The sequence below is a fragment of the Spea bombifrons genome, chromosome 12 (assembly GCF_027358695.1).
Source record: "Spea bombifrons isolate aSpeBom1 chromosome 12, aSpeBom1.2.pri, whole genome shotgun sequence".
In the NCBI taxonomy this organism is placed as follows: Eukaryota; Metazoa; Chordata; class Amphibia; order Anura; family Pelobatidae; genus Spea; species Spea bombifrons.
Window position 1 is genome coordinate 7,962,286 of NC_071098.1, and position 23,983 is coordinate 7,986,268.

General features: G+C 36.5%; 1 long non-coding RNA gene across 2 annotated transcripts; it reads left to right on the forward strand.

Moving 5' to 3' along the window:
* The first annotated feature begins 6,980 nt into the window (after window positions 1–6,980).
* Window positions 6,981–11,436, forward strand: LOC128470766 (uncharacterized). 2 transcript variants are annotated; one of them, XR_008346053.1, is made up of 5 exons: window positions 6,981–7,193; window positions 7,437–7,510; window positions 8,031–8,191; window positions 8,593–8,663; window positions 11,080–11,436. It is a non-coding gene; the product is annotated as an uncharacterized LOC128470766 (long non-coding RNA). The 2 variants fall into 2 exon arrangements; XR_008346054.1 differs by having other exon boundaries at window positions 6,985–7,193; window positions 8,064–8,191.
* Window positions 11,437–23,983: the final 12,547 nt, after the last annotated feature.

Sequence of the window (23,983 nt, forward strand, 5' to 3'; positions counted from 1 at the left end):
ACTATTTCAACCTTTATGCACAAGCTATACCTTTACACGAAGATTACCCTTCACGTTCATCTTCAAAGACACCAAAGAAGAAGCAAAAACAGATCTTGAAACCAACAAAAAAGAGACGTAAATCTGAAAGGAAAGACCTGAAGAAGAAAATACGCCATATTGCCGCTGATTTGTCAAAAGAGGGTATTCTGCATTTAAAAAAACCGAAGAAATCGACCAATTCGGCTTCTGTTTCCTCTACCCACCATCAACAGAATGAGGCATGGCTGCCATCGTTAAACCTGAGGAAGGAGCACAAGGACATTTTACAGAGCCAGGACTGGTTAGATGATGCAATCATTGATGCTGCCCAAGCATTACTGAAGAACCAGTTTCAATCAGATGGCTTACAGACGTGCGTCCTGTCCCAGATTGAATTCCAGCCAGTGACTGGACGGGCAGCACAAATCCATTATGATGCTGACCGCCGACACTGGTTTACATCGTGTTTCCGGGAGGATCGAGTCATAGTTGCTGACAGTCTTAGACCAGCCCGACTCTCCTCCTCTGCTCGAAAACAAATTGAAGAATGTTACAGGAATGTCATCCAGAATCCCCAAAATAGGACTGAAATTCTAAATGTGGACCAGCAACCAAACGGCTGGGACTGTGGCCTCTATGCAATCGCCAACGCATTTGAGCTGCTAAGCAATGGGGATCCCACTTGCAGATATAATCAGCGGAAAATGCGAAACCATCTTATTTCATGCCTGGAGAACGGATACATTTCTGCTTTCCCAAGACGTGCTTAACATCTAGAACGTCCAAGGATTTAAAAGAGCTAGGAAAACACAAATACACAACAAACCAGCAGTGATATTCTTTATATCCCCCAATAAAATCTTTAACCCCTTCACTACCAGGGGTTTTTGGTCCCTCAAGTCCTGGAGCTATTCTGTTATTTTTTACCATATCTGGGTTTCATTAAGAGTCGCCTTTTCCGTGTTTGATGCACCCACACAAATTACACATCCTTCTTATCAGAACAAATAGGGCTTTAATTTAAAACCATAGAAACATGCAAAAAATATATAATTGTGAGTCCTAGTGTGTGAAAACCTCAAAGAACAAAAAAAAATTCTTGAAATTTCTGCTAACCTTTAGTTGCCCCTGATAAAAATAACAGAATTTCTAATCGTCGACATCCCCCGATTACAGAGGAACCCTAAAAATGTAATGTTCTAGAGGGCCACATCCATCAGTTCCATAGTCCTTAGTAGGGTAGTATTCTTAATAGTTATGGCTTAACAAGTTTGGGTCTAGTGAACTGGGGTGGGGGTTATATTATATATTTATTTATTTAGAGCTGGGGTAATAGGATCTAAGGTGAACTTTCAGAGTTGTGCCCTTGTAGTCATCTTGGCTGGGCTTCCTATTCTAAGTATTATGATTACTTAGATTCCAGCAAAAGAGTATGGATTCATATTAGGTTTGATACAATATCAATGTTAACAGTCTGAACCCTTGGCAATAAGGGGACACATAATATGAGGCAAAATTATTTCTCTAATTGGCTGCAATACTAACCTACGAAACACGAATGGACAGCAAACCAGGAGTGGTATTCTTTATATTCCCTAATAAAATCTTTAACCTCTTCATTACCAGTGTTTTTGGTCCCTCAAGTTCTGGAGCTATTCTGTTATTTTTAATTAAAAGTCCCCTTTTCCGTGTTTGATGTACCCACACAAATTACACACAATTTTTGATTTTATGTTTTGATATCTCCACTAGTGAAGAATGTATTGGTCTGATAGCGTTAGGCCAGGTTTTCTCTATGTTCTTTTTTTATTCTCCATTTATGATCATCTAAGATATATACTTCCTCTTCAGTTATTCGCCTGTTTAAAAGACCCAAAATATTCAAACATTTTCTATGAATTAATAAAAATAAAGATGTGAAAGTAAACAGCAATGCTATATATATAGATAGATATAGATATATATAGAGATCTATATATATATATATATATATCGCTATATAGATATATATATATATATATATATATATATATATATACACCATATATATCTTCAAATTTACCACTGTTTACTTTTGAAATTGCGGAAGGTGGTTTAAAAGCTTCGTGTCATAAACAGGCTTGTTCAATTAAATAACATGTTCAATTGATGGTACTTAATGCAGCCACACAGGTTAAACGCACAAATGGACAGAATATTAACACAAATTGGAAGCTATTAGTATGAAATTGTGACAAATAACAGACATATACCCTTGATTACTGCGGTTGTTATCAATTAAAAAAACACATTAACGATCTGTTCCTTTTCAAGAAAACAAATAATAGTTTTATGGCGATGGGCACTTCAGAATAGTGAGGTCTGAATGTTTAAGAGCAAGCGAATTAGATATGGCTAATTGGACAGCAAATTGGCTATCACAGACTCGCTGTTCATGATAATTGTAAGCAGGTTAATACATCTGTAATGCATAAAGTGGACTATATAAGTTTTACATCTATGACGGGACTTGTGCACCCACAGCCGGGGGCCAGCACCCCTTAATAAGAGTTAAACTGGAGGTGGCATCATTTTGAAATATATTCTGTATTCCAAACAACTTTTTAATTGATTTGTTAAATTAAAACGCACCAAGGTACAATTTAAGATGCAATTTAATTCATGTACTAATTCAGCTCCAATCGATTAAACTGAGAAAATATCCCTTTTTGCATTGAGTACCTGAAACCTTTCAAGGTGCAGTCCCAATTTGGCATCCATTCCCTCTGTCCCTCTTCCGTTACTTTCTTTTCTTGGAGATCAGAATGACAGCAAAGAAAGCATTTAATCGACTTTACCAGCGGTATACATTGTACATTTTTATTATCAATTTCCGATCTTGCACTTCTCTCCCTTCTTATAACCGACCCTTACAAAGACTGTCTCCCCGAACTTCCTGCTGAAAGACTCAAACCTTAATCAGTCTTTGGTCTTAGATTCAGGAGCCATACGATTCCTTGTTACCCAAAAATGGGAAGTATTATAACGTGAGATTATATCTAGAATATATAAACAGATTTAAAGAAAGATAAGATTTATATGATATATATATTTATATATATATATATATATAATTATAATTATTATAATAATAATTGAAAAATGGTTTTCTAATGATCAATTCGACTTTTAAACTTAGATTAGCAAACACAACGTGCCATTGTAACACAGGAGTGATGGGAGTGAAAAGGGGTTATCACATTAATAACGTCTGTGCTCTATTTCTGATCCATTTTGTGTTATTTTAATGGACCCCAAACCTTTGAATAAACCAGACTGCTATAATAATCCGTATTGTGAAACAATAGAGCATATACTGCTTTTTTACCAAACACCATTACAATAATCATTATATCGCCGTCGTGCAATATGTGATTATCTACTTCTGCGTGAGGATTGCACTTGACAATCGTCCTGTTTAGTGCCACCAAGCTAACCATATTGAAATGTTCCTGAATCTCTTGATGTCTATCAATTAGCTGATTATACAGAGCTAAATAGGGGAAATAAAGCTGTAAATGGTGCATTTTAAAAACCCTTGATTGATATAATTGATGATAGTTCTTTCCCTTTCAACAGGCTCCCGTTTAGTAGGTCAGCTACTAAGGAAAGTGACGTGTATACTACCGGTATTATCTTTATCACTAAGTAACAGCTGACGACAGGCAGATGCTCACTAGGTTATCACGACTGTAGGTAAACAATAACCGGCGGATAAAATACGTGCTTTATTAAAGATAATGCCTAGCTCTCTGAACGTCAATACCGTCATTCATTTAGACGAGGGATGGGATACACCAGATAAAGGGTCTCAATATGTAAAACTTATAATGGTCTTCCTTCGGATGGTTAGTGGCAGATCTAGGATTTTAGGGTCCTTAAGCGAGTTACTTATTTATATAAATAAGTTTATTCAATAAGAACATGCATTATGTTTATAAGGGGAATATATGAATCACTCCTACAATCCAAAGAAGACCCTCAGACCAATAACCCCCTTAAGGAGCTGCTAAATCCAAGTTGAGGTCAACTGCTCTATAGATTCTGGTCCTTGATCCTTCCATGGATCCTTCCATGTTCTGTTGCCAAATTTTGGCAGCCATATTTTTCTCGGTATTATTATTATTATTATTATTATCATCTTTTTTTTTTATGTACGTCTGTAAACACCCCCCCACCATGTTTATTTGTTTTGCACCCTTTCAATCTGGCAATTATTAACTTAAATGTGCGCATGGGGCTTAGTGGATACTCTGTTTAGAGCTGTTTGGATTCGTCGAATACAAACGCCTTCAATGGAAATTGCAAAAAAAAGAAAGGAAATGCAAAATCTGGGTTACAGAGCAAAAAAAAAAAAAAAAAGATGAAGTAGAAGATAATGAAAGTTAATATCCGAGCTAAGACTAGGGGGCTAGCATCAGTCAATGGCGCTGTGAAAATATATAACAAGGGCGCTAATTATCCTCGCATGCCGGCGAAAATAAGGCTGATTAAAGTGCACGTCAAGCTATAAATTTAGTCGACGTTAGAAAACAGCTATATATCTGCTGCTATAGATACAATTAATCTGGCGGAATGATCTGGGCACACGTCGTGGCGCTGAATTTAAACAGCATGGAGATAAATCTCTTTTTATTTTAATTCAAACGCTGTTTCAATGACAAGGATCCAAGAGGATTTAAGGCATTATTTTAAACGTAATTATCTCTGAGTAATACGGCAGAAATTTAGTCCATAATGTGTATTTTTAAAGGGGATGTTCCAGGAAAAAATAAGTATTATTTTAAAATAGGATGTGATGCCTATTGTCGTGAATGATAGTACTGCCAAAAAATGCATGTTTAAACCTTTTTTTATTATCTCATTTCTTTATTATTTCCCCATTATTTTGATCTGGAGATAGCTTTGTGCGTCAGGGTGACAGGATATTGATGGCTGACCAACTGCTAAAACAGGAATTGACCCCCCTCCCCCTGGTTTCAAATGGTTTGTTCCATATTGCCTAGTAGGGCCTGCAGTGGGGAGAGGAAGTGCTGCCGGGGGGGGTCAGAGGCGGGACAACTGAGATAATGGCAGGATACTCAGTAAGTGACAGCAGTGTACTCAGTGTGTGAGGGAACGGCACTGCACTCAAAATGGCACTGTACTGAGTGAGAGATAGCAGTGTGGAAGTGAGTAGGAGATTCAGTGCTAGATGGCAGTGTACTTGGTGTGTGAGAGGTCATGGCAGTATACTCAGATATGACACTGTATTTAGAGATAGCAGTGGATGGCTGTGTTCAGAGAGAAAGATAACAGTGATAGATGGCAGTGTACTCAGTGTATAAGATATGGCAGTAATCTGACAGATGACAGGGTACTTGGTGAGTGGGAGATGCAAGAATACTTACTTAGAGTTGGCACTATACTCTTTAAGAGGTGGGCTGTACCCTGTGTGAGATGGCAGTGTACTCTGTGAGAGATGGCAGTGTACTCTGTGTGAGATGGCAGTGTACTCTGTGTGAGATGGCGGTGTACTCTGTGAGAGATGGCTGTGTACTCTGTGAGAGATGGCAGTGTACTCTGTGTGAGATGGCAGTGTACTCTGTGAGATGGGGCTGTACTCTGTGAGAGATGGCGGTGTACTCTGTGTGAGATGGCGGTGTACTCTGTGAGAGATGGCAGTGTACTCTGTGTGAGATGGTGGTATACTCTGTGTGAGATGGAGGTGTACTCTGTGAGATGGGCTGTACTCTGTGAGAAATGGCGGCTTAGTAAAGTGATGTGTGTTTGTGTTTTCATACACATTCTCTCTATAAACTATCGTTTCATTACTGCAAGATCTTTCCTTCAAAAACTAACCATACAAGTTTTGATTATTGTTGAACACAGACAGACGCCCCCCGGGCGAGGAGACCCCCAGAACACGAAGAAAATCCATACAGATGCTTGTGAGGGCCTCAAAACAAGCAAGAAGACATGAATGGATACAAACGGTGACACTTAACAAAAAACTTGCAATATTACAAATGAAAAATGTATTTCTATACTTAAATTGTTTAAAAAAATCATCAAATCTGCACCTTTTTTTGCAGAATTTCTGATGATTTTAGATCAGGATGATTTCGTAACATAAAATCAGCCTTACAAACAGATTCAAACAAGAGATCTTTCTTTAAGAATGACGCATTCTGCAGCCCGGATTAGTTTTACGTGCCGGAAGATCATTTTGCGTCCGCTCTCTCCAAAAACAAAAAACAAAAACCTTCAAATTTAACATTTTTCCAGTGAGTTAGAAGATGAGTCAAAGTATTCCTTGAGCTCAACAACTTTTGAATCATTCATATTTCTTTGAACGCCGCAAATGAATCACTACTTTTTTACAACAAAGCAGTTCCTGTTGGGTAAAAGGGGAATATTTATTGGTTCATTTTCACACAGTCATTAAAGAGCAAACGCTCTCGAATCTGATACCGTAATTTGTGTGTTGGCAGAAGACATGTTAAATTAATGATCCAGGTGTGAGGAGTGGTTGGAAACAAAATTGCAATTCTTTATAAGAAAATAGTTATAAAAAAAAAAGCCAAATTAAAAATTTCAGTATGTGGGTTTTTAAAATAAAAAAAAATGTATTTAAAAATTATTTTCTAATAAGGTATTTTAAAATATTTAAAATTACATTTTGCCCTCTATTTTTTAAACGAATTGTTTGAAATAAAAAATACTAATAAATCTTAACAAAATATGTCATAGTGCTTTTTTAAAAGTAAAAAAAAAAAAAGAAAAACCTAGTGCAATATATAACAGTTCATAAAATATTCTATTCAGATAGCTGGAATTGAGCTGCCTTTTGGAAGCAGAAGAAGTTAACTGCAGGAACAGAATTTTATTAGCTACTAAAATTAAGAAAAAGCACTGCTGTTTCACAACCAGATAATTAAGTACTGTTTTCTCTCTTTTTTTTTTTTAATAGTATAAAATAAAACTTCCTGTTTAAAGGGCCCGGGATAAAGCAACAATGAAGGGCGCATTGCTATGGCCTTAGGACATAACTAGGAACATAACTCAGCACTTATTCTAACAAGAGCTTGGACGGGATTGCAAACGCTGTGTTTGATGAGGATTGCTGCAGTAGGCAAAACAAGATATTGCAGGTAATAAATCAGGAACCCAATTTTTCACATCATCTTAACAAATCCATTACATTTCATCGCAAAGTGGCCCATGTGAAACAGAAGCTTCTAGTTGCTTCAGCCTCCTAGAAATATATTAAATGCGTATAAAGCAAGAAAAGAATACAAATGAGATAATATGAACTATTAAAAAAGATGAACTTATTGATATTATCTATTTATATCTCTGCAGTTGTTTTTTTTTCTCCCCACGTTTTCTCTTAGTGACCAAAAGTGTCCTGCATCATGACCTCCATCTCTCCGGCATGTGGGGAGCACAGCAAGGACCGTCAGGAAAGGTAACATCGCATAATTACCATGACTATTTATTTAAAATCTAGAAAACAATAAACACATTGTGTACTTAGGCTCATATAACAAATAAATAATTATGTTGATTTAGGTTAAGCGGTTACTTTACATAATGACATTGTCGCCTACATTAGCGCTGTTATAGAATGAAAGAGTGAAAATATGTAACAAAAACAATAAAATTCACATTAATGCACAATAAGACATTGGTGTAGAAGGAAAAGAGGGCCCCTCTCTTTTTTAGCTTACTATATCTATCTATCTATATCTATCTATCTATCTATCTATCTATCTATCTATATATAGATATATATATATATCTATATATAGATATATAAATAAATATATATAATTATATATATATATATATTTATATATATGGTGTTTTCCAATATATTTCATACTGCCTATGTAAAAAAACCCACAAAAAACATGTTTTTTCAAATTTACAACACCTAACCTTAGAGTGAATGCTATTTTGTCTTTTTTATATTTTTTTAAACACAGATTTTTTTTTTCCTGATGTATTAAACCACACAGCATTCCTTCACTTCTTCACATTCAGCTGCGTGTTGAAAGACTGAAGAAAATGATACATTAAATGCAAAGGAAAACATTTAACAGCCCCATTCATAACAATAATACTGAAAGCCATGAATCTTCAGAAGGTAAGTTGAAGTGTATGAAAATGCAATTAGGGGAGAAATATTTAAAACACTTCTGGTTACGCTCTGGGATCTATGGTAAAAATAAGTCTATGTATACAATGTGTACTCAAGGTCATGTAGGTTAAGTAAAAAGAAATAATTTACAAAGTGGCTTCTCGCTGTATGGGCACAGTTTATTAATATCGTAGGTTTTTTTAATATGGCTATTGATGTTTTTAATTATGCTATTCAGTTGCAGTTTAAGATTTAATGTGAGTTTTTTTTGCTAGTTACATTTATTATGTGTACTAATTAGAAAAAAATTAATCTCTGCAATGTGAGCTCTTAAAGTGTAACTAGTCACATATAGAGGCGTTCCATACATATCTTTATGATTAAATAATGCCCAATTTTACTATAAGCAGGTCATGGAAAAGACCGGCTAAAAAGACCATGATATGAAAACAGAGAGATCCAGGAGACCCAAATGGCGGTAATAACAGCAACAGGTATATTAATACATAGGCACACTTATGGAATTACTAATAGTTGTTTCCAGATTCCATGCGTATGTCGGTCTTAATTCCGTACATAGCAAGATTCTTTTATTATACACATATTTCCAAGAGTCTTGATTTCCTCCAATGATCATTACATTTGGGAGATTTTTTGTTTATGCATATATATATATATATATATATATATATATATATAAGCCATTATTGTGTTTACTGACTAATAATGTTTAGTGAAAAAATAGAAGAAGGCTCCAGGCACGCAGGGGTTCCATCAGACAGATTTATTGTAGGAAACAGACAACAACGTTTCGACCTCACGATGAGGTCTTTATCAAGTTCACGATGAGGTCTTTATCAAAATTATTTTTTCAATTGCTAATGAGTAAATAGCATGTAGGTGTTTATCAGAGGAGCCATGCCTGTGTATATTAAGGTATAGCAGAGAGCTGAGGCATAACATGAATAAGAAAGGTATATTTATGCATTTGAGAACGTATGCGCTGCTCAGGGATGGTGGCTGGGATCACATCCAAAAAGGTTAGAAACTAATTTACCCAAGAACAGACCGCTGCTTAATAGGGTTATGGTGGCCCTACTCAGGAGCATCTCAAGTTCTATGATACTTAAACCATTACAGTAAAAAAAAACAGTTAGCATATCAGTCAGATTCTGATCACAAGGGCAGCCCAAAATGCTCACCAAATTTTCTCTACATGAGAGAATCAGCAACTGCTGATGAGCATTTTCATTTTTCATGGATTCTATCAGCAGGGTGTTGTTGGCATATCTCTTGGCACAAGTGAGCAAGAAAGTCCATGTGGGCACCAAGAGATCTCTGAAGGGTGAAATCATATCCAAAAAGACTTGAGAAAACTTCAACTATGTTCTCACTTGTGTCTAGAGGGATACCAGCAATAATCCACTGACAAGACCCATGAAGTCTCTGGTTCTTGGTTCCCCCGTCGTGCAGAGAAATTGCCCTGCGTTTCAGTTTTAAACGGCCCTTGTGGGAAGGGCCAGACTGATATGTCAACAATGATTTTTCCTCTGTAATGGCATAAGTGAGTTAAGACCTGGACGCACCATAGGACAGGCTATTAAGATTCTTGGTTGGGTTTTTCTCACCCTTCAAGGATCTCTTGGGGTCCCCTAGTGTAAAGACAAATGTAGTCCTCTTTGCTCACTTGGTCCTAGAGGGGTGCTAACGACACCGTACTGGTGCAGCCCCTGAAAGATGAAATCTGGTTCTGTTTTGCAGAAGTTTACCTTGTGTTTTGATTCTGGGCTGTCCTTGGAGTCAAGATCAGACTAATGTGTTGTTGGAGATTTCATCAGAAGTGACCTAAAACTTGCAATACTTCGGAGCAAGGATGTGTTATTGGGCAGCCCATTAAATAGCTGGCTCTTCTAAATTGAGTTCTTTTCCAGCTTTCCCTGTGTGCAACCGTGGCTAGGCTATAGAATCCTTGAATTTCTTCACTAATGATGAGGTGTCATAGAACTTTGTAACTGTTTTCAAAGTTGCACAAAAGTGTTCAGTGAACATCCACTGGGCCAGCTGGAGCAGAGGATAAGTATCTTGCAATGGAAATCCTTAACTCAAAGTGACAGTTCATTAAAAAAGGACTGATACAATTTTGATGTTGCTGTTAAGGTCTTTCGGTGGTATTAATGGTAGCAGCTGAAGCGCTACAGTCTTGTTTTGTGAAAGCCTAGAAAATAATTATAATTATTCCAACACAAATATATGCTTCATTTAAGTTGAATCAGTATTTCGCTACATAAATCGGAAAAAACATCCCGATACTGGATCCTGGGTATTTTTTCTTTTTGTAATTAATTATCTATGCTGGAAGTTGCCTAGATTATGAAGACATAAACTAGTATTTTTAAATTAGTCTTTTACTGACTTTTTAGACCTAAAGTGGTTGGATGGGTGTTTTCCTTTCAAGTAATCCAAGCAGGTTTTTAAATAAAAAACATTCCACTGTCAAAATGATATTAAAAGTAATCAAAAAAAGGTGAGTGGGTATATAGGCAGCGCTATTTACCAAGTGCCGTGACTTTCAGGATGTCTTGACTGTATTATGATGATATGTCTGTGAATCACGTCTCAATAAGTGACTCATGGGGCTTCATGTATAAAGTAAAAACATTCTTTCACCTTTGTAGTTAGCCACCCATAAGCTCGGTAACTCTTCCACTGTGAAATAATAAAGGAACAGCTCATTGTCCTATCATTTCTGAGTGGCCTGGACTTTCAATTACCTTGACAATTCTAAAAACATCTTGGGGGTTGTTATATCGAGTTGCAATCGCAAATTCTTACTTCAATAGGCAGCTATAAAACAGAGGCCCGAAACATGTCTTTTGCTTTTTTTCAAACATTAGCAACTCATCTGATACTAAGTCTCCAGATTCGGTTTCCTGAAATTTGATGACATGTACGACCACAAGAACGAAGCTGTTTCAGCATAAAAAGCTAATGCGAAGGAAGTCCAGGCACAGATGTTCTGCAAGTGTCTCCTTTTTTTTCCTCCGTTCCATTCAGTTCTTGGGCTTATTCCTTTTGATTTTTTTTTTTACCTGGCAATTTCCACACGTAAAAAAAAAAAAGATAAATATCACTTTCTCCAAGTAAACTCCTAACGTTAGGGGTCAACAAGCTGCAAAAGTTCTGCTATATAAACATACAGTAAACTGGCTAATTTATTGAGCAAATACGCAGAGATGTAGAAACTGTGAAAGAAAAATGACAGCGCACACACTATTAAAAAAAAACACACTAAAAAAAAAATCCAGGCAAACCGAATCCTGAAATAATCTCAAAACAATCTGTGAATGAATCTTATAAAAGGCACAATTGGCTATATTTGCTGTCAGCTTCACCATATGATAATACTTTTACTGAAGCCGAGTACATGGGCTGGTGACATGAAATCCTTTCTCTATTCTGCCAATCCCTCAAACAGATGCACGGTCTTCCTAACACAGTCTCTAAAATAAAAAAAGAGGATTTAAATTAGAGGCATTATATTTATTCCATTATATATATATATATATATATATATATTCACTACTGTTCACTATAGTCCACTTATAAATGTCTTTATTTTTGAAAGAAAAGCACATTTTCTCCATTAAAAAACATCTAATGGATCAGAAATACAGCTACAAATGTCTGATTTTTTATAGAATATCTTCATCTGCCTTTATCACTCCCATCACTCCTGTGTTCCAATGGCACGTTGTGTTCGCTGATCCAAGTTTAAGTTTAGAAGAATAATTGATTGTTAGAAAATCCTTTTGCAATTATGTTACAGCCAGAAATGTCCTTGTCTTTCACGAAAACAGCTAAGTGGCCCCAAACTTTTAAACAGTGTATATATTCAATAACTACAGAAGCAGCATACAATGTGATCAGGGTCCGCTTCCAAGGAACCGGCACCATGAAGCCATGAGACCTTCTAAAGATATAGGGACCCAGGGGCCAACATTATATATATATATATATATATATATATATATATATATATATATATATATGACATTTTAGTACCGCCTTTGTAAATCCAATGAACTTGCCAGATGAGCTTCCATCATAGCCAGTAGGAGCTTAATGGTTACCCTGCAGGTTGTGCAGTTGCATCATAGGTTTCTGACGACCTAATTGTTCCTATAAAAATGTGTGTGTGGATTGATTTCCATGCTACAAAGTGCCCTGGATCACATGCAAAATGTTTATTTGGCTATTTTGGTTCTATGTGATCAATGAAAAGGGCAAAGTCCTATATCTGAACATGAATCTAGTTAAAGTGTCTTCTTTTAACCAAATGTAAAGAGTGAGAAATCTTCCTGACATCTCACTGACACTTTTTCTTCATTTAGATAAAAAAGGGTTATCAAATCCACCTCCCAAAGCTCTTTTAATAACTAAGCATTAAATAGAAAAGGTTTTCTTGCCCGGATGATCACATTTGCTTTGTAAGGTACTGCAATAGGATATAATGAAACTAAAATGCTTGAGATGTAAGGGTTTCTTGAATTGATAGTAGAGAATATTCCAAACATCCTACGCAGTCTTACCCGGTATACAGCTGGCATAAATCCTCACAGCCGTGTGGATTTCCCATGTGTGTATTTAGTGTACGCTGATAGGGTCTTGTTCACGGCACATGTTTATTACCGAATGCGATTTAGGGAGAATTAGGGATATCTTCCAAAATTCTCTCGTACAAAAATCTCATGTCATCAAAGTGATATAGACATTAACCACTTGAAAATCAAATAAACTCTCCCTCCCTTACGGTTTCATGTGTTTTGATAACAATTACTGTTACTTAATGTATTACTTGATTTTATATAGCTCCATTTTAAAACATATTGTCTCTGTAATCATCACTGTAAACATTTTTTTAGCTAGAAAATATGGGAAACAATATCTAATGACATCAAAATACCATAATTGACCATGTTTTAAGGTAGCCCCTTTAACATATGTTTAATGTAAAAATGGGACCCGTTTGATATTAATCCCTTTATGTGATGTTTTCAAACTCAATATCTATGTTCTAAGAAATAAGTATTTTATGTAGATGTTTTCTTTCTGATTTCTAATAGAACAATTTTCCAAATGGCAATTTTACAAAAAAAAACAACTAAAAAGGGCCCCAATATTGCCAATGTATCAGTTTAACACTTCCTGGTCCCTAAAAAAAAAAGAAACCAGTATTTAGGTGTTGACTGAAATTACCCGAGGTGCAGAATAGTTGGAATCAAAGTAAACGTACTGATATGTCCTTAGCCAGCATCTCTCTCAACACCGGTCCTTAGGGAGGTGAAAGGGTAACCCTGAATAATATTGAATTTATCCCTAGTGTAATTAGACAGACAGGGATCATTTGAAAACAGCAAAACAAAAATGTTTATTTTAGCAAAGAGTTTTCTTAAGTGGAGACAAATGTTCCCATGCATTAGCCAAAATATGTTCGTTAGTTTTAGGATTCAAGTAAATTTCTTCTAATAATACGTACCTTACTCATAGCTTGCAGAAATTTTGCTTTTGAAGGTTTCAGCAGCTTATGTGAGTCTTATATATATATATATATGTGATTTTTGTTGTATTTGATTATCAATGAAGCTGTATTGCTTGCATTGCTTGTTTCCTTATTCTAAAATAACTACTAGAATAGCACATTTCCCTTTTATGAAGGATCAGGGTAAATAGCATCTTGATATTCAGAGAAAACACAAAAGTATCTGGATTCACATTAAGTGTTACATTTGTTTAAGCTAAGGTCCTAATAGAATTATATGTATTTTGCAGAAATTGTTAGAAAACTAGAGCTCCTGTGATATCGCAGGCAAGTCTGCCCACATCTTAAATATTTTTTTCTCTATTATTATCTATCAAATTATTAATTGATGTTGTTTATTGCTGCAGACGTAGAGACTGAGGAGCTTGGCTAATAACAAATAACAATGTTTGCAGACTACATCTCACACTTCTCAGCGTGATGCAGGCATTGCTTGCATTTCATCTCACACTTCTCTGCGTGATGCAGGCATTGCTTGCACTACATCTCAATTCTCTGCGTGATGCAGGCATTGCTTGCACTGCATCTCGCACTTCTCTGCGTGATGCAGGCTGCATCTCACACTTCTCTGCGTGATGCAGACATTGCTTGCACTGCATCTCGCACTTCTCCTTGTGATGCAGGCATTGCTTGCACTGCATCTCTTACTTCTCTGCGTGATGAAGGCATTGCTTGCATTGCATCATGCACTTCTCCTTGTAATGCAGGCATTGCTTGCACTGCATCTCACACTTCTCTGCGTGATGTAGACATTGCTTGCACTGCATCTCACACTTCTCTGCATGATGCAGGCATTGCTTGCACTGCATCTCACACTTCTCTGCGTGATGCAGGCATTGCTTGCACTGTATCACAGAGATAAGTGTAACCGGAGCAAATGTAGCCATTTCCAGTCCTTTATTACTAGATCAGACATGTGCTTCTTCTAGTTCACTGAGAAATATAGATTATGGTGGAGTAAAAAGTGAGGGGGTCCTCACCTGCTTCCGTTCCTAGAATAAATGTAACAATCAGCACAGTGATGATTAGTTCCCCCCTCGGGACTCCAGATACTTCATAAGATGTTTAGTTCGGTTTTAGCAGATGTTATTTTTAGATAACTGTATATGATATACCACTGTTGGAAATTAAACCATGTAGCTTGCACACAAGGGTCAAATTTATTGGGAATGAATGTTTCCATTTTATTTTGGAATTGCGGGTTTAGAAGATTTTTCTGGCCATGTATTCTCTTTTTTGTTCCATTTGTGAACTTGTAGGAGCAAACAAAATACTCTGCTAGACATAACAGAAATTAAGACACTTCTTAACATGAATTCCCGGGCAGAACCAATGTGCTGTTAGAAAAGTACAGGGAGATAAAGTTGAGATTTTTGTTAGATTTACAAGTGAAAATCACAACCATATTTTTAAGTGATATTAAGTATGTTAAATAGATATTTATGATATGCAAGATCCCCATAAGGCAGGCTAGACACTGGGGATTCCCGGATCTGACCCCCCGATTGTGCCCCGAAGTGCTCCTTACCTGGGTGTCTTAAGTCTCTGATCACGACCACTCCCTGCTCGAGATCTGCCCTCTTTTTAGACACGGTAGGGTAAGAATTTCCTTGACTTCCCTTTCTGAATGGCAAAATATAAAAAATAAAAAAAATGAAAAGGAATCATGGAATAGGTTGAAGTGATCTAGAATCAACAAATCTATTTTGTGCTATTGTGGCCTCGGCTTGTCTCAAAAATTATTAAAAAAATAAACTTAGAAGATGGTTGTTTCTAGAAAATGATCTCTAAAGCAGAGCTCTGCAAAGCCACAATAAATTCTAAACACATTAACATGAAATGCATGTCCATGCTCTTTTTTTTAATTCTAGATACATCAGTATAGAGAACCAGGTGGCTCCTGATGCAAATTAGAACTCTTGTACATTCCCTATTTATGGTTAAAGAATGTTTTCATTTAGTAGGTGCTTCATAACCCACTTCCAGCAAAGACATCTGCGAGCCTTATGAACATTACAACCAAAAGATGAAGTGCAATAAGAACAAAGGAAGACACAGAAAATAACCAAATAAAAGACTTTTTTTTTTTAATTGTGACATTTTCATGGTAGAAAGCATGTGAAACAATAATGTAATGCATGTTTACTGGGGGGTTTATAGGATAATAAAACAAGAATAAACAGCTTTTTATATCACTGGTAAAAGGGTAAAAAAGACAGGAGCTTTGCTTCTGGGATAATTAAATAGAAGTATTTTAATGCTCCTTTCATCTAAATTTGAGTTTTTGAGGCAGATTATGGATAATGAACACAACATTAACAGAAAGGAATGTATAGAGAGATAGAGAGAGCTTTTAATGATTATTCAACTTCATTAATTTCAGTTCGTATAGATCATTTCTCAGGAGTTAACCATTCAAGTTGTTGGAGGGCTTGGTTTTACTATTGGAGTCAAGGTTGGATTCCCCAAAATGCTCATAGCCCGGAACTTCTGAGCTCCGGCTCCCGCTGATGTCAGTGGGTGTTCCCGCTGATGTCAGTGGGCGTTCCCGCTGATGTCAGTGGGCGTTCCCGCTGATGTCAATGGGCGTTCCTGATGAAACGCACCCATTTAAAGGGGAAATGGGCGGGGAGTGGGGCGTGTCTAGACCCTGCTCTCACACCCCAGAGGATTCGGGTGTTGACCCGGAGAACTCCTTGAGTTTTCTGGGTCAAATCCGGAAGGTTTCCCAGGTATGAACATGCTACTTTTTTTTAGGGGCGCTTTGGGATGGAATGGACACAGGTGAGGGGCTGGGCAGTGCCTTCCCCCATTCCTAGAGATATGCTCCTAAACTATTTGTGATCTGATTCCTGCATCATGTCCCAGTTTAATATTTTATTGGTTTATATGGCAAACATAGTGATTTACAAAAATATGAATCTCAAAATTATTATTCTGAAAATAATTCTATCTCCAGTATCATTTTAAAGACACTATACATTGTTTTTCTAACCGAAGACTTTTTTTTTTGTCTTCCAGAAGGGACGTGCACAACATATTGTGTTTTCAATGTTCCGTGGTGAGAACACTTAAAGGTTTTTGGTAAAATAATCTGCTAACTGTAATCTCTTTAAGAGCTTTTTATATGTAGTATGACTAATTGTGGCCAATAATATTCATATGCGACAGAATCCTTTGGTTAATTCTATACTTCTCAAACTTTATAGCAGGTAGCATTCCACCGAGCTGTGAACGCTACAAATTCACTCTAATCAAGGCTATATAGTAACAGTTATTGTACAGATTGCTAAATCTATTTTATGTATGAACACGTCTATTAAAACTTTAATTTATTTAGTGCAGCATTACTTTTTGTGTATATTTGAACATTTTTGATCACCTAAACCTCTCTCGCCTATCTATTATGTAGGTGCTGCTCTAGATTTTGCGGTAATTTAACACTTTTATAACCAAATGCAACATTTTATATATTTGTCCTAATACACAAGCTCATCCCAAAAATACATATTTCATCAACTAGACTTTTCTCATTCACATTTGTTTTCTGGAAAAAAAAAATAATTATCATGTGAAAAGCAAGCACAAGTTGGCATCAAAATAAGAAAGGCTTTTTAAAAGTTTTTGGTTTTGATCTTCTAAGGATAAGTTGCTTAACATACTGGAGAGTGCAATAAATGTCTGCCAATAATGGTATGAAATGGTGTAACTGTTGACTGCAAAATGATGCATTATATTTTATAGATTTAACTATTTAACTGACACTCCTGCAAGGCTGATAATCCTCAAACCCAAAACTAACATCAAGATCACACCATCTGGTGTGAACATAGAATAGAGTCTCGGTTTTCTGTCACTCAATGTAAACAGTTAATTCTAGTGATTTCTTTACAATCTTATAAACAGGAGCAAGGTGACTGCCCTCCTTCTGTGGGATCTTGCTTGGAAATTACCAGTGGGTGAAATTAGGTTTCATGAAAGGGTTCCCAGTGTATATTACACTTCTTATGATATTGTTTCTGGCAAATGAATTTAGAATTTTATGCCTTACACGTCCACCATGTTCAATCTGTGACCCTGTCACCCACTCTGCCTTTACATGCATGCATTATATATATATGCAAAACTGGAAATTATACACAAATAACAATAATTCTATTACTATATATATAGAAAGTGACTGCAGATAAGAACCATTAGGCCCATCAAGTCTGCCCAACCTCTGAGTACTTTCTTTAGTACCTGCCCTTATCCTATATCTAGCTTGGCATTATGCCTATCCATGCTTGCTTAAATGCCTTTACTGTATTAACAATATATATATATATAATTATATATTATTTATGATATTATATAATATCAAAGTCCTATGCTAAAATTTGGAAAACTCATTATAACTTGCATGTCTACTATTAGATTTAGAGTTTTATTTCTACAGCACCAACAATGTAAGCAGCACTTCTTACAGTACCAATATTCAAAGAGTCTGACAAAACTAGAATTGACTGACTAAGACAAACCGATACATTAGGTAAAGAGGGTCCGGCTCGCATGCTTACTATTATCGTTATTACTAAACCAGCCGCACCATAAGGCTTAAAGCAGTAATGCAAATCTAACCATGGAAATGGAATTCGGAATGCCTGCGCTCCTTTTTAGCATTTGATACATTTATGTAAAGCTGAGCACCTGCTTGTACTGTGAATCGTTCTAAGATTTGTACACAATAAGGAAGGAGGAAAGAAACGTGTGATGTGCCCTGAGTCTGAAAAACGGTTAAGTCTTTCAACAGAAGGAAGAAAGGAAGCCAGCTGAAAAAATACTTTTACATTTTGTCAGGTGCCAAGGAAAGAGTCCAAGAAGACCCCAACTAAGCAGAAGTTACAGGAATTCGGAAAATGGCAGAACCACTGGCCTATGGCATCAGTTTATCCTGTGTAATGTAAAATGATAGCCACACCTGGTCTCCTAAACCTGATCTCTGAGAAATGTAATTCACATACGCACAAAAGTCTCCTCAGTTAAATCTGAATTAGTAATTATACAAAAAAAAAAAAAGCATTAAAAAGATTGTAGTGTGTAATAGACATACACAGTCATATGGTTTACTCTCCCTGACACCTCCTACAGATGAGCACATAGTAAAGTTCTCTGTAAGTATTTTAATATGCTTTCTTCAAAATGAAAACAGAAACCTGAGGTAGAAACTGCAGCCATGCTGCTACAGCTGCCCTCCATGGTCCGACAATTCACGCCTCTGATTGGCTGCTTGAAACAGCCAATCGGTGGCAGAAAAGTGCACCCTTTAAAGGGTGTTCCTCCAAGCCAGTGCTGGAAATAAGTAAATCACATGCAGGCAGATGTGTTCAGCCAAACACATCTCCTCCAGGGCAACTAGCTGGAGAGTGGGGAAAGGGGCAAATGCGCATATGATGGTTGGAATGTCCATTTAGGTGATCAAAAGCCCTCCTAAGTAAAGCTGATGGAAAATGTGGTGTATTTGCCACTTAACCCAGGGAAGCACCTCCTGCGTTCAACTCAGTACTGGGCATCGGGATATATCATCATATGCCGGAGCCCCTTTTCTAAAACATGGAGTGGAGGGAACTATGGAAGACTGTGTTGACTTGGCACAGCCCTCCATAATGTTATGGGTGATCAGCCTCCCTGTTATGCCTGTGGCCCTGCCATCCTAGTTGAAAAAGGCCAGCATACCCAAGACATAAAAAGGTACAAAAAAACCTATAGGTAATAGAACACACCTCATCTGCCTAATCCGTGGTATGGATTGCCTGTGTAATGTAAAAAGGTTGATCTTTGGCATTGATTAAACACTTTGTTCAATAAAGAAAGGAGTTCAACTGCGACTATTGTGTAGTAACCACATATTGATCGAGGTCACTGATTCACAAATATCCCGATTGCTTAGTGGATCTGGAATTATTAGAATAATTGCTTTATTATGAAAACTCATGGGACTTGAGTGGCTACATGTTTGCTGCTATCATCTAAGGTGAATGAGGGAACCATGCAAAAGCACTTAATAACATCAACCTTTATGGAAAGAGCTGTATGTGCACCTGTTATGGCTGTGTTTTCCATATTGATTAACGAAATAAAAATAAACTAAATTATTTTAAGTGGTTTCTTGGCCGAAGTTAACTAGGATGCCCCCAAATAAGCTACAAGATTTGATCTACAACTCTTCGGTTGCCCAAAATAGCCATTTTTCAATGCTGGTGACTCGGTTCTACCGACTCGGTATTCTTTATTCCCCACTAACCGAAAGTAAGGCATCATCCCACATTAAAACAAAAAAAATGAATTTTCTTACAACTTCGAAAAGTTTGTTGCGGTAAAACGCCTAGCAAGAAGAACCCCTGACCTCTTTGTTGCCCCTTTGTAAAGAAAAAAAGAGGAAACAAATAAAGGATTGCTCATGTGTTTATAATTTCTCCCTTTTTACGAACATTAGATACATATGCGTTGGAAACTGACCTTGCTGTTTCTATTTGTATTTCCATTGTTGTTGCCATAGATAGGGAGACATAATCCAGTTGAGTTTATTGTGGGTGGGCATTGCTGAGAGAACAGTCCTGTGATACTTTTATATGGATAGCTGATACTTCGTTATCTCTAGAAAAGATGATGGATAATAGGAACTGATCCCTAATAGTGTAAATTAAGCAATACGATACATGTTCTCCTATGTATGCTATATGAAACATACCAGACACAGCGACTGCTTGTTAGGGACTGCCTTGTTTAGAAGAACTTTGGGGAAATTATGGTTTGATTCAATTGCTGCAACTTGAATTGATTAAAAATATCCTGGTTTCAACTGGGTCTTTAGATGAAGGTTGTAAAAATAGCATCTTTTTTTAAAAAAACTCTTCGTTTTGCAATAATGTATATCTATATGTTAAATTTAAATGTAATGGGTTTATTCACTAAATCCTACATTCAACCTACATGGGCAAAAGCAAGAGCAGATTAATTCTTTTTAGCGGCTCAATCCCATAGTTGGACCCAATTGCGATAATGATTTGTTATTACAAACTTGGATCATTTGGGCCATCTCCGAGCTTTGAGAAGTGTTTGGAACTGAACCTGTAGTATAGTAAAATCTGTTCATTTTCCATAAACTTTTTTTATATACAAAAACCATGACTCAGTTTCATAAAGCACAGTGGCTGTATTCATAGGACAGACATAAAAAAATGCATCACCGTAATTTGCCTGTCCTCATCAAACTTGTTTAAAATGATCAGCCTTTTTATTTGTCTGGGAGAGTTACTTAGATGGAGACCCCAGCCATTATAGTCACTTAGTTAGTGTGGTCTCTCTTCTATAGAATCCCCATAGGCATTTGCCCCTTCCTCTACACCAGGCTCCTTGGCTTGCGGTAGATGTATTCAAGTAGCTTGGCCCATGTGCTCCAGTCCTGGCTTGGGGAGAGACCCTTATGAGCATGTGCAGAATGTGCTCCCATTGATTTCAATACATTGATTTCAAATTAGCCAATCAGTGGCATGTAAATGGTACAGCTGAACAGCAGCTGTGGAGCTCCAGCTTCTTCTAAAGGTAAGTACTTCATTCTTCAACAGGTTTAATGAATACAAATTAAACAAAGTACCATAATAAACATTTTTTTGTTGATGAGACAGCATTGGACATTAGACTGCCTCTTTATTTTCTCATTTTAAATAACCCATTCTTTTGTTGTACCATTATTTGTGATGCCTTATGTAAATAAAATCAATGTTCGTACTTTTCTCTGAAAGTTTCATTGTTTTCCAAGGTTTTCTAATGGAAAAGAAAGAAAGATGGATTCTCCCAATCACATTGTTTTGGTAATTTAAACCCGATGCACTTTTTTTCTATAATTTAAGTTTAAATATTTTAATTGGACATCTAATCAATATATAATTTCTCCATCCCCATCTACATTCTGGTGCCTTGACTTAATCAGAGCTATAAAAAGAATTTTCTGAAGGTTTTGTGTTACTCATTTTGAATTCTGTGGTCCACGCATTTTTTTTATAAAAACAAACTGGTTCATTAATTCTTAGTATGAGACCTCTGTATAAGATGAGTTTATGAAACCATTAAATTTCATCTGGGTTCGTTCCTCTATTACTTCCATGAGATTACATGGTGCTATGGAACGTAGCCAAACCAGCTGTACCAGAGTAGAGCGCTCTATCCAATTTATTAAACCCGATTCATAATCAAACACTGAAGCTAAATTCAACATTCCTTGTAAAATCGGACTTATAAAAACTTTATTGGTTCTTTTATTTTAGGAGAGCATTCCTGCTCAGAGTACTGAAAAAATAAGAATGTTATTGCAGAAAATGTGTACTTTGCGCAGGAATCAAAAATACATAAGATCATGCGAATAGACCACACAGTTTGATCAAAAGTTATTATTAATAGCTCGGCAAACAAACAAAAAAAAAGATTTTGGCATATTGAGTGAATTAGTATTTTTTGAATCAGATATAGAATTAGTGATTTTTGAAACGTATTGTCATGTGTCCTGCTCATGAACATAAATTCAGTAGTGGATCATGTTACTACGCATGCAATATCATTTCAGAAATACATATTTAATGTTTCCTATCTTGACAGACTACAGGAATAATTGTTTCCACCTGTCGTTAGAACAAGCTGAACATACAATGGACTGATACTGTATAAAGTCCTGCCAAGGTATGGAAACTCTGTCAAGTCCTTTTCGCTATATAATAGTCTTTAGTCATATTGGATACAGGCTATATTTTTCTGTATATGTCACTTATCACCGCATTTGTACGAAATTATACATGTATTAAAGAGCATGTAAGCACTAGAATTTTATACCTTATAGGTAAGCGCTCAAGTTATTTTATGGGCATTTACCTTTTTCTTGCGGGAGTATATCAGATCAAGCCACTCCAATACTACTGATCTCTGAATTAAGTATCACTCTCTTTTGCGTTACCGCAGCGCAAGATCCTACCCAAGTTAGACACATACTTTTTTTATGGCAGAACCATTTCTATAGTCCACATTTCCAATTGTAGTTTTCTTTGTTGCCAATACTGACAATAGCTGGTAAAGTAACTGGTCAAATATGCTACACAATCAACATAAATGAATGACATGAACTATAATTAAAACGCCTAAGGATCAAGAATACCATACAAGCCAGCAATAATATAGTACAGGGGCGTCCAACGTGCGGCCCTCCAGCTGCTGCAGGACTACATTTCCCATACTCCTCAGCCTGCCCCTTAGCTGAAAGAGCGTTATGGGAGATGTAGTCCTGCAGCAGCTGGAGGGCCGCACGTTGGACGCCCCTGATATAGTAGAGACTTACAGACCCTGATATCATAGAACTGCAAACTAGGTGATGGTTGAAGGATACGCCAAAAAAATGAAATGAACAAGTAAATGGGCCAGAATGATAGTGAAACACAAATTAGCACAATGAGTGAGCCATACGGCCTCGTGAATCAGAGGATTGTCACAAAAGGTAAGAATCCGATATTTAGAGTTATTTAGAGCGGTAAGAACTGTAAGGAATAGGAATGGAGGAAGAAAACCACTGCTTCCGATATATTACACAGTTGTACATGTAGAGGTTACTTAAAGTTGCTTACATATTGTGCATAGATATTTTCCCCAACTTTCCTAGAGTCTTATATAATATACTAATGTGGTATATACCTTAAATAAACATATTCCTTTTTCAAAATAATATAAAATTTGCTGGATTTTCTTTTTGAAAACATTTCAGAGGGGCCTTTAGGTCCTTTAAGGTCTTCTCCTTTAAATCAACCTCCCTCCCTTATATCTATCACAAACAACAACTCACACACATCACACCTTACTCTCATCACACCTATTACACAAAACACCCTTTCACCTATAGCACATCACTCTCATCATACCTATCATACAAAACATCTCACTCGACTCCTTGGTGCTGTTTTCATACTTGCTTTGCTATCAGACCATATGCATTCTACTGCCCCAATTATGTTGGGTTATCCATGCTAAAACCATAAGGCAAAGGAGTTTGAACTGTATTTTATTGAGAGGTTTACTTTACTTTGTTTCTTTCTTTGATTTCATGCTCATACTTTTTTTCTGTTGTAACTAGACGGTAGTAATATTTGTTTTTACCGTAATTAATTTCTTATATTTGACCT